The following is a 9,820-nucleotide window of genomic DNA, read 5'->3' as shown; positions in this document are numbered from 1 at the left end:
CTGACTTATGAACTGAACACCCTTTATAAAAAGGGCCATATCTTATTCATTCTGTACCTCCAACACCTAGTAGAATGTTCTTATAATGAGGCGCTTAGTAAATATTTGCTTATTATGGCTGAAAAAGAAACAAATTTATTTCCAATTCTGTATGTAAGGTGTGTGTTTTTTGTTAAAAGGCTACACTCAGCATAAGTCTGAGTTCCTACAGGAGGCTTTTTAGAAGATGCCAATTTAGGAACTCAAGTTGTTCCAAAGGAGTACTGTTCTTATACCAGTTTGAGTCATATTTAGGATATTTAATATGCCTCTTGGGAGCATGCTTCACTCTGCTTCACTGTGTCAGAGTCCATGGGGATAATTGATACAGTTATCACGGGCATCATCAAGCCAAGGAGCCCAGGGGATAATCACTCCCTTTTAGACTGGGAGTTTGAGCGATTGGAAAGTCACAGGGTTCCTCCTACTTCCAGAACCATCCCAATTTGACACAGTTTAATTTTTCATTCCTGCCATGTAGGAAAAAACAACCCAGGAAACCATAGAAAGGCAAACCCACGCATTCCAGTGTATAGGTCTAAGCACACCTGGTGAATAGTTACACCCAGTTCAGAAAAAGGAAAGACCTTCAGCGTTTTGATGCAGTGAAGTTAGAATGCCGGGTAAGTGTGGCAAAAGGAGAAGGTACTTGGAGTATAAGAGGTGATTTTGTTTTTAAAAAGCTGACACAAGTACTGACCCATAGAGACGCGTTGTGTTCACATCACTTGTTTCAATAAAACTTCTGTTTCTATAAAATAAGTGGAAAATTGCACTGGCAATCAAAATATGAGATAAAGCACATGCCTTGCAGTTCAAGTCCAAGAAACCTATTACCAACCAGGAGCCGGAGGTCTAAATTACGGGAAAAGTTTTCTAGGCAGAAGGTAAGGAGGAAGAACAGAGAACAGCCTTTGAAATATTTAATTAGCAAGCTAATTACAGCATCATGGAAAGCATCAAAATATCAATGGACATATTTCCACAGGGGCATAAGCCAATGTGCTATAAGTAACTTCATTTAAATACCCCACAAAATTAAGTTCATAGCATCATTTTGTTGACTGACTTCTACCCCCTTCCACACCACCCTCTGGCTATCCATGATGTCCTTTTCTTCTGGTGAACTCTGCACATCTTTGAAGCCCTAGCACAAATGGCCCCTCTGTTTTATACATGCCCCTGAAATACCACGTATCATGCACGTTATGGTTATGAATGTATGTGTGTTCATCGCCTCTTAGATTAGAGGCTCCTTGAGGGAAGTCAAGGTTTCTATTTTGCCCCTGAGCTCTCAGAACTCAGGCTGAGGCTTGGTACAGTATGGTTGCTCAATAAGTATTTGCTGACTTGGACTGAATTCTGGGAAAGACAGAGGAGGAAGGAATTATTAAAATCAAGTTTCTAGAGCTACATGATAGTAAGAAGATATATGAATTCATACTTTCTCTCAATAAGTATTTATTGAGTACCTTTTATGTGAAAAACTCTTCCAGCCATAAGTCAACAAACAACATGGAAATCTTCACCTCGGAGGAGCTTACATTCTAGTTGCATAAACAATATATATATATCCAGCTCCCAGAACAACCAGAGACCAGAACACCACGGCCCCTCACCCAGGCTGGCCCCGCCCCCCAGGGAGTGGTTAGGCAACCCAATAGAGTGCAAGTTTGAGTCGAAGAAATAAAGGGAAGGTCTTAAGGGTCTGTGGGGTTGGGGTGGTCGCCCTGAGTAGGTTTGGAGTGTGCTGGGGAAGGAAGAGGAAGATCCGATTGGAAAACGGCTCAGCACAGTACCTTTCTCATTGCGAACCAGGACGGAGCCAGGTGTGGACTGAATGGGCGGTTGTTTCATGAGTGCTCTTGGGACCTACATGTTCATGGCAGCGGCAGTACTCCCGAAACTTCACTGATTCCAAATAGTGAACAGCTATCAATGTCAAAGAACAGAAAAATCCTCTCCAACTAGAGGCCCTGGACTTGCAACACGACTGAAGGAACTACTTAAGGAGGAGCTAGAAAAACCGGAAGTATGCAACCAGAGGATTGTGGGATTGTGGAGGACGCCTGGGCGCCTATGCCTAGAAGGGGAGCCTGTTATTGCGCGTGTACATAGTCAGCCCTATAGCAGTGGTCGGCAAACTCATTAGTCAACAGAGCCAAATATCAACAGTACAACGATTGAAACTTCTTTTGAGAGCCAAATTTTTTAAACTTCTTCTAATGCCACTTCTTCAAAATAGACTCGCCTAGGCCGTGGTATTTTGTGGAAGAGCCACACTCAAGGGGCCAAAGAGCCGCATGTGGCTCATTAGCCATGGTTTGCTGACCATTGCCCTATAGTCCTCAGTCTCACAGTATTTGGACATAACTTCTGGCAGGAAATTATTTCTATTGAGGTTTGCTGTTCCCTTGCAGCGAGGAAGATCGGAATTAAAGGTTTCGTTTGTTACCTTGGTTTGAAGCGGAGGACAAGAGCCCTGAGTATGACTAGCTCTACGAGGAGTACACACGCACCTCCCAGGAACTGCAGATGAAGCGCACCGCCATCGAAGCCTTCAATGAAACCATCAAGATCTTCGAAGAGCAGGGCCAGACTCAAAAGAAGTGCCGCAAGGAGTATCTGGGGCGCTTCCTGCGTGAGGGCAATGAAAAAGAGATGCAGAGGATTCTGTTGAACTCAGAACGGCTCACGTCTCACATCCATGAGAGCTGCTCGAAGCTGGAACAGGAGCTGCGGACATCGGCCTGGGACAACTGGGAGGTCGATAAGCGCATGCACAGCCTGAAGCCAGACCTCATGCAGCTGCGCAAGATCCGAGACCAGTACCTGGTATGGCTCACCCAGAAAGGCGCCTGGCAGAAGAAAATCAATGAGTGGTTGGGAATCAAAATTGAGACTGAAGACCAGTATGCACTGATGGAGGAGGTGGATGACCTCCCCCACCATGAGGAACGCACCTGGTATGTGGGCAAGATCACCGCACGCAGGCTGAGGAAATGCTGAACGGCAAGCGGGATGGTACCTTCCTCATCCGTGAGAGCAGCCAGCGGAGCGGGGCTGCTATGCCTGCTCTGTGCCAGGGAGCTCCTTTGCCCCTCAGAAGCAGAGACAGCCTGACAGTGCAGACCCCTTGGCAGTCCAGAAAGGTTGTGTGGGGAGACTTGGTGTGGCCATGCTCTGCCTACACCCTATAAAGATGGCCCTTTACCCTCTGACCTCACCTCTCCCTGGAGCCCTGCCTACTCCCATCGTGCCACCTTCCACTTTGTGCCTGCTTCTCTCATTTCTTCATTTAAATTTTGAACAGGTCATAGACTTGTGTCATGTGACCAAACCCACCTATATTTCATTGACTTGCCCAGTGTTTTAAAACTTGGATGTTTCAAATAAAAAGATTTCCTGCTATTCTTTAAAATGGGAAGATTTGACAATACTCGGCCTGCATTTTTCATGGCCACAACCCACTGGATCTGAGGAGAGTCATCATCCTGTAGACAAAGGCACTTGGCTTTCAGTTTGACACAGTCCACACCACTCCCCATTGACTCACATCCCACCCTCTGTCCTCATTTAAGATATCAGCCGGACCTTTACAGGCATTGAATCTTACTCTATTGTATGACCTTACTCTATGGGCCTAACAATGCCCACCCTACCCCACCCCCGTTCTGACAGCTCCTTGACTTCCATTTTCTCCCTGGATAGTTTATTTCTTCCATTGACCCTGGCATGCCTTAGTCCTACCTGCCTCAACCTGAGCTAACTCCTGGCTTCTAGCCATCCTAGGCTTTGCCATCAGACTCAGTCTTGCTGGCTCTGTCCTGTTGAGACTCTCTGTTTCCAAGTACAATCATGTGTCACTTAGTGACAGGGATGCATTCTAAGAACTACATCATTAGAGATTTTCTCGTTTTTCAAATAGTATAGACTATACTTACACAAACCTAGATGGTGTAGCCTACTACATATCCAGGCTGCATCGCACAGTCTATTGCCCCTAGGCGACAAATCTGTAGAACATGTTACTGTACAAAGTCACACAAGATTAAATCAAACACAAGAGGAAATGATGCAATCAAGAGACATGGTAAATATGAGATGTAATAGAGGCCCGGTGCACAAAATTTGTGCATGGGTGGGGTCCCTCGGCCTGGCAGGTGATCAGGGCCAATCAGGTTCCCTGCCTCCCTGCCTCCCCACCTCCTCCTTCCCTCATCCACATCTGCCACCACCCACCCCCGGTTCCCCATCCCAACCCGGGGCCCAGCCCCAATTGGGTGATTGGGACCTGCTGGCTGGGGGCAGGCCCCAATCAGGTGATCAGGGCCTGCAGGCTAGGGGCAGCTCCTGCATTGAGTGTCTGCCCCCTGGTAGTCAGTGCGCATCATAGCAACTGGTCGTTCCAGTCGTTCTGTCCTAACGGTTGCTTAAACTTTTGTATATATAGATGAGACTGCTGCAAATGTAACACTGCATACTGTTTTACAGCAAACTTTTTTATAAGTTGAAAAAGTGCACTCTAAAGTAATGATAATAAGTATAGTATAGTACAGTAATGGGCAACCTTTTGAGCTTGGTGTGTCAAACTTCGCCAAAAAAACTGAGCATAACTCGGGTAGTGTGTCACTTTGAGGAAGAAACATTATTTCGCAAATGTTTCATCCTCGGCATGCGGCCACGTGTTATCAGAAATGGCTACGCGTGTCAGTGCTGACACACGTGTCATAGGTTCGCCATCACTGGTATAGGAAATGCGTTAGCCTGAAGTAGTCATTTATGATCCTTATTAAGTAGTGTGTCCTATACATCATTGTATGTGCTATGCTTTCATATGACTGGCAGCACAGTAGGTTTGTTCACACCAGCATCACCACAAACCTGTGAGTAATGCATGTGCTACATTGTCACTGGACGATAGGGCTTTTTCAGCTCCAATAGGATCTTATGGGTTGACCACTGTCAGGTGTTATGCAGGACCTGACTGTCCCTGGGCTGGAAGGCCTCTGGGAAGTCTGCCAGCTGAGAGCACCCAGATCTCCTGTTTGAGCACAAAAACAACAGTGGGGAAGACGGGCGTTCAGCTTTCCTCTAACAGAAGCACTTTTCATTCCCCTGTCTTCTAAGTCAGCACGGGGATGAAAGGCTGCTGCACTCTGCTCCCGTTTAACGCTCCCGGGGTTCTACATGGGGCTTCTTCGTTGTTCCAAAGGGAAACATTGCAGAAAAGCCAGGTTTTCTATTTCTTTCTTCATAGTTCAAGGGTCCTTTTGCCAATTGTAAATCTATGAGAACGGAAAGACTAATCAAAGCAAGGTTGTTCCTGAAACGGTGTGGAAGCCCTCGGCTCTTTCATTTATTTTACTCGTAGCTACTTAGACTTTATAAAGGAAGTGGAAGGAACGAAGAAGGGAGGAAGGAAGGAAGGAAGGAAGGAAGGAAGGAAGGAAGGAAGGAAGGAAGGAAGGAAGGAAGGAAAGGTGGAGGAAAGAGGAAGAGAGGGAAGGAGGAAGGGAGGGAGGGAGGGAAGGAGCAGATGTCCAATCTCTCTCTGCCTCTGCCCCCACCCATGTGCTGTACTCATCCTCAGTGACCCTCCCAGGTGCGTCATAAACCTCAGGTGCGGGCGTGAGGACATGGTAATGGCCTCCCCACCCCCTTTCCACTCCCCCTCCTCCTCACCCTTTATGGTGCTTCTGTCGGACAGGAGTCTGGGGATGCCTCCTGCATAAGAGGTCCCTAGAGCTGGCAGGCGTCCTGCAAGGCCCACGGAGGAGCAGGAGTTGGCTGCATGAGTCTAAAGCTGCTCTAGGCTCCACGGGGCTGTGAATGGAGACTTACAGCACAGGGAAAGGGCAGGAAAGCAGGGGTGGCAGTGAGGGGGGCATTTCAGGCTGATTCCAAGTCAGGACTAAAGAGTGAGAATTTGGTTCTGTGCCCGCTAGACTGGATTTCCCAATACCTAAGAGGGTAGAAAGGTGAGGGGAAGAGAGAACATCTTAACACCAGGATATTCTAATGATTTCCTGTTCCTGGATGGGTGGTGAGTGAGTAACGGACTAATCCTCTAGTAGCCCTTCAGTAGCTAAAAGACAATCCAGGAGGCTTTATCTGTGATGCTCTTTTAAAAATTGCTTTAATTAACGAGCCATTATAAAGCCCATAATGCTGGCTGGGTCTCCCTGACGGGAGAGAACTGGCCTTCTTCAAAGAAGCAAAGACAAAGAAAAAAACCTTTTCTCTTTTGATTTGTGAGCCCCAGGTTGCTCCAAAGCTTCTCTTCAAAGATTGTTTTTCCCATTTCATGCCCGTCGTTTTTATTTTCTGATACCTGCTTAGAAATAACCTTGTCTTTCAGGTACTTAGTTATAGCACATAAATCCTTTTGCCATTGCTAAGAAACCCCAGAACTGCTCTGACGGCCCTTCCAGGAGCCCGGCCGCACCACATGGCACAGCACTGCCACCTAGCCTGGCTTCGTGGGAAAAAATTTAATGAGCTTTCTCCTGTTGAGGAGTCAGGTGGCATTTGTAAAACGGGATTTAATTGGGGCTGAATAAACTTCACTTTAAAATTCCTCACACAGCGGCCTCTGCTCATGGGTGACTACAGTCTGCATTTGCTCTGATTTGTCACAGAATCCAGGTCCCGCAGCACTGTGCCTGAAATAGAAAGCAGCAATGGGAACCCCGCATGCCTTCCGGAGCTGTCAGTCATCAGCCGCTCAGCAACACGCCCCTGGGAGAAGCTCCAAGCAGTGAGCTCTCTCTCCCAACAATGGAAGCTGGAAACTGCCAAGAAAGCCCAGACGGAACTTCTGGGCGGTTTCATAAGCTTTCATTTAATGAAAAGCTGTCCTCGTTAATGGCTGCACAAAGCCCATTGACTTCGTGTTGCCTTTACACAACCTTAGAGAATGGGGCGCTACTACCATATGTGGATGGAGGAAGCAAAATGAGACCCTGATTGGTGAGAGTCTGAGAGAGAGCTCAGTGGAAAAGCCTGCCTCCTTCTACCCAGAGGTTCTCCATTGCCTGGGGCCTCTGAGAAAGCCACAGATATTTGCAGTGGATGAGGGTTCATCCTTTAGGGCAAGACTGGGGGGATGGGAAGGGGTGGGGCACATGACTAACCCAGAGGGTTATTTGTATACCGATCTCTGGAGCAAGGAAGGGAGGGGAGGGCACAGGATGGATTGGGGTGACCTGGATGACAGGATCTTTCTCTCTCCACTACAGAAATAGGGGGCATGCCTATATTCAAGTCAGCAAACAGATTTCATCTCGTGACAATTCGGTGCTTTGGTAATGGCTGCCTGGAAGGTACTGAAAAAGAATATCAGTTCTCTGTCTAGGCCCCGGGGAGGAAAAGGTACTGTGATTTATTATCAGTCCAATAGCAGGATTCAGTTTAGAGAAGAAACTTTGTCCCATCCGTGGATGGTGAGTTAGAAAATTTGGGGGTGATACCCAGTGAACTAGTCGCCTTCAGAGATAGTATAATGACTTAACATGACACATAAAACCCTTCATGATATGGTCCTAGTAGCTTCTCCCGAATCGTGTCCCACTTTAGCCCCATCTCTCACTTTAGCATGGTTCTCTGAACAGTCTTGGGCAGACAGCACATCTGTGGCAGGGACCCTTGGCGCTCTGCCCCTTTAGAGACCAGGGGACACCCTGAAGATGCTGGAGGCCCAGGTGTTTGGAGCTGCCCATCCCAGGGGCAAGCAGCAGCAGCAGGGAGAGGACTGGTGATGGTAGCCCGAGGCAGTAATTCACCAGGAGTCGCATTGGATCAGGACCCAGCAAAGCCTTTGAACCTGAAAGAATATCAGGAGAGAAGGTTACTGGGCAATGAGGATGCCCAGCTCGAATTGTGAGAAAAGCCACCAGTCAGGAGGGATGTGGCTAAATTGAGTTTCCTTGGTGAAGGAATGGAGGAAACCAGGCATTTCCCTGAGCAATGCCCCTGATAGAGGGGAATGGGGTTCCTAGACTTGTTACAGAAGACATGACCCTGCCCATCATGGTAATCAGCCAAAAGATGAAGGTGGGCAGGGCTCTGCAGTTGCATCTTAGCTGTGCGAGCCACAAGCACATCATTTAAGTTCAAGTGAACCTGAGTTTCCGTTTCCTCATCTGGAAAATGGGAACAATAAGATCAAGGCCACCGGATTACTGTCCACTTGTTTATTCGCATATGGCTCATTTCTTACATGGTGGCCAAGTTCCAGGTTCTATGTATGATAGTTTCTGAATGAATAAGACACAGTCCCAGCCCTCTAGCCAGGAATTTAGGCACAAAAACAAAAAGTCATGAAGCAGAGGAAATGCGTGGCTGTTGTTTTTTGTGTTTTTTTTCCATTTTCTAATACACAATTACCTGATTATAAAGGAGACTAACACTGAGCCTGGAACTTAGTAGGCATTCAAGAAATAGTGCCAGAATCTGAATCTGACAAGGGCAGCCGGAGAGACTTTGCCCATGCTGCCTTCGGGTGAAAGGCTTTGGGGCCCCACACTTGTCTATGAGCCCCACATTGGCTTGTAAGCAGTTTCCCCGCCCCACCAGCTGTCTCCCTGAGACCTCAGCAGTTCAGGTATCTGCGGCCACCACCATCCTCCTTCCAGGTCACCCACGAAAGGAACAGCTCAGGTCTTGCTTACACCCCAAATTTGCCAGTTTGTATCCATTTTGCTCTTCCTTCTCCTTCATAACAGCAGTTCCCCCTTACCCGTGGGGGATACATGCCAAGACCCCCAGTGGATGCCTCAAATGGTGGATAGTACCAAACCCTATAAATACTACATTTTCTCTTAATACATGTTACCTATGATAGTTTAATTTCTAACTTAGGCACAGTAAGAGATGAACAATGATAAGCAATAATCAAATAGAAAAAATATAACAATTTACTATAATAAAGGTTATAAAGTATGCGGCCTGATTAAGTAAAATGAAGGTTACTTGAACACAACACTGTGTTACTGAGACAGTTGATCTGATAACCGAGACAGCTTCCAGGTGGCTTATGGGCAGGTAGCGTGTAGATACGCTGGGCAGCGGGATGACTCACTTTCTGAGGGCATGAAGAAGGATGGGGAGAGATTTCATCATGCTATTCGGAATGGCATGCAATTTAAAACTTACGAATTTTTTGTTTCTGGAATTATCCATCTAATATTTCGGACCATGATTAACTGAGGGTAACGGCCATGGAAAGCTAACCTGTGCCTAAGGGGGGACTACTGTTTCTCTAAGTAGATTCCTCCTAGAGGTGTGCTCAGGTGTGATGGCTCGGAAGCTGAGCCGAACCTACAAATGGTAAATCCCTCTTCCAATCACTGCTCCGCTGCTGTGGTTATTAACCCAAGACCCAAAATAACCCAATGACATGGAAATAAAAGGGAAAGTGTTCAAATTAACCACCCAGACAGGAATGATAATTTAATTTTTTCACTAGCAGAAGGAACAATACTCAGCGTCTCTAACGCCTACTACATGTTCATGAAACCATGTTGCCAATAGGTGGATAATCAAATTGTTCTGCATAATCTAATCTAGTGTTTTCCTGCTTCTTCTTCATGCTAATTTATGCTGGCATGGCTTTCCAATAATGAAAATCTGTTCTTACGGAATCCATTTCATCAAGATTTTCCATATTAAAATAGAGATGGGAGTGTCGTGGAGAATTAGATTACTTGCCCTCATTCCCGCGCCTGGCACTGCTTGGGAGGGGCCTTTGTCTCGCAGTGGAATAAGCAGATGGCATTAA

The 9,820-nt window shown here is 46.8% G+C and overlaps 1 pseudogene; it reads left to right on the top strand.

The window, feature by feature from the left end:
- Nucleotides 1–655: 655 nt before the first annotated feature.
- Nucleotides 656–7,799, top strand: LOC103294678 (phosphatidylinositol 3-kinase regulatory subunit beta-like; annotated as a pseudogene).
- The last annotated feature ends 2,021 nt before the right edge of the window (nucleotides 7,800–9,820 follow it).

This window comes from Eptesicus fuscus, chromosome 13 (genome assembly GCF_027574615.1).
Source record: "Eptesicus fuscus isolate TK198812 chromosome 13, DD_ASM_mEF_20220401, whole genome shotgun sequence".
Lineage (NCBI taxonomy): Eukaryota > Metazoa > Chordata > Mammalia > Chiroptera > Vespertilionidae > Eptesicus > Eptesicus fuscus.
Note: the sequence above shows the minus strand (reverse complement) of the source record. Positions and strands in the feature narration are given on the sequence as shown.